The sequence below is a fragment of the Selaginella moellendorffii genome, unplaced genomic scaffold, assembly GCF_000143415.4.
Source record: "Selaginella moellendorffii unplaced genomic scaffold, v1.0 SELMOscaffold_7, whole genome shotgun sequence".
Lineage (NCBI taxonomy): Eukaryota > Viridiplantae > Streptophyta > Lycopodiopsida > Selaginellales > Selaginellaceae > Selaginella > Selaginella moellendorffii.
The window spans coordinates 791,617-793,377 of NW_003314268.1; positions in this window are offsets into that span (position 1 = coordinate 791,617).

The window sequence follows — 1,761 nt, forward strand, 5'->3', positions numbered from 1 at the left end:
CAACATCCCTATTATGGCATGTAGTAAATATTTAAATTGTTAAAACAAGAAGTATCCTTTAGAACATTTTTATCTATATAATATGTAAAGAGTTATAAAATTATTAAGTTTGCCATAACCTTAATATTTTAAAAAATTTAATGTTTGTAATAAACTACAATTGAAAATTGAGCTCAACTCATGAGCTCAACTCTTCAACTTATAAACTCAAGTATGGTCCACCCTCAGGATATGCAACTTATATTTAGACACGTTAAGGTAGAGTGGTCAAATATAGAAAAGCTACCTAGCATTTGCATCATGACCAAAGCCTAATGAAGAAGGGCTGAATCTGAAAGCCAAGATAAAGTAGAAATCATCTTTAACTCTCAATAACGCCAAAAGAAAAAGATTAATGCAGAAATCACTTAACAACTCCAACAATTGCAACTACAAGTCAATTAAGAGAATGGTGTTTTAACATAAAGAGTTTCACACTTTTATATACTGACATGAATTTACCACTAGCAAAAAAGGAAAATCCTATACTAAAGCTAGATGTTAAAAATGAGAAGAATGTAGTGAGAGGCATTTTAAATGTCAAAATTACACTCACTTTAGGCCAACTTTTCACTATAACACCTTGCCTTAGAATTACATTACTTAAAGAGATTTTACTTGAGAAGGAAGAAATTTTAATCCCATCTATCGCCATTGTAATTGAGCCACGGGATTGTACTGATGAAGTTCCTACAATTGATATAAAGATTGATAAAAATCTATTAGCTAGAACTCTTATTAATAGTAGTTTAAATGTAAATATTCTAGAAGAGAGTATTTGCAAAGAATTAGGCCTAGGCCCAATTCAATCAGCCCCATTTAATGTACGAATGGCTAATGACTAAAGTGTCAGACCCATTAGAATTATTAGAAATGTCTTAACCAATGTGGCGAGCTTAAAGTACAAACTCAATTATATCATACTTACAATGATACAACAAGATTCTATTTACAAAACTCTACTATGTAGACCTTAGCTAAAAATTACTTGTATAAACTAAGATTAAAAAAATGGTTTATTATGTATAGAGAAGGGCAACTAAAAAAAATTTATGCCCATTACTTTTATTATACAATTGGAAAGGAAAGATCAACCCCTCAAAACTCAATCTTATAATTGGGAGGAAAACTTAGATGATTTCTAACAACAACAAATCTTAGAGGCTTTCTTTAAAATTGAGCTAATTTCAAAAATTGATCTTTATACAATACTCAAAGAAGTATCTAGACAAGAAGCCCCTAGACCAAAGGTTGGTATGGTTATAAAAGATTTCTTCCTAAAGGAGGATTTTGCCTATAAAATTGATCAATAAAGAAACTATATTTTACATGTTTCTTATGATCAACTATTTAAGCAAATCAATTTAATATATAAAAATAATTTATATATTGTCACAATTGTTCAAGGAATTAAATCTATTAAAAGACTACAAGGACATTTTTGCCTAGTCTTACATAGATTTAAAAGGCATCCTACTAAAACTCTATACACATCATATTGAGATATTTTTATAAAATATGTTTAAAAGGCAAATGCCCTACAACATGAATTTTAATTACCAAAGTAAAGTTAGTGAGGAAATCAATAAACTTCTCCCAGATAGATTTATCTATTTCATTCAGAATGCTCCATAGCTTTCACCCATTTATAATGTGCGTAAGAAAAATGGTACAGTATGAGTTTGTATGAAATATAAAAAGCTAACTGATGCAAAAAAAATG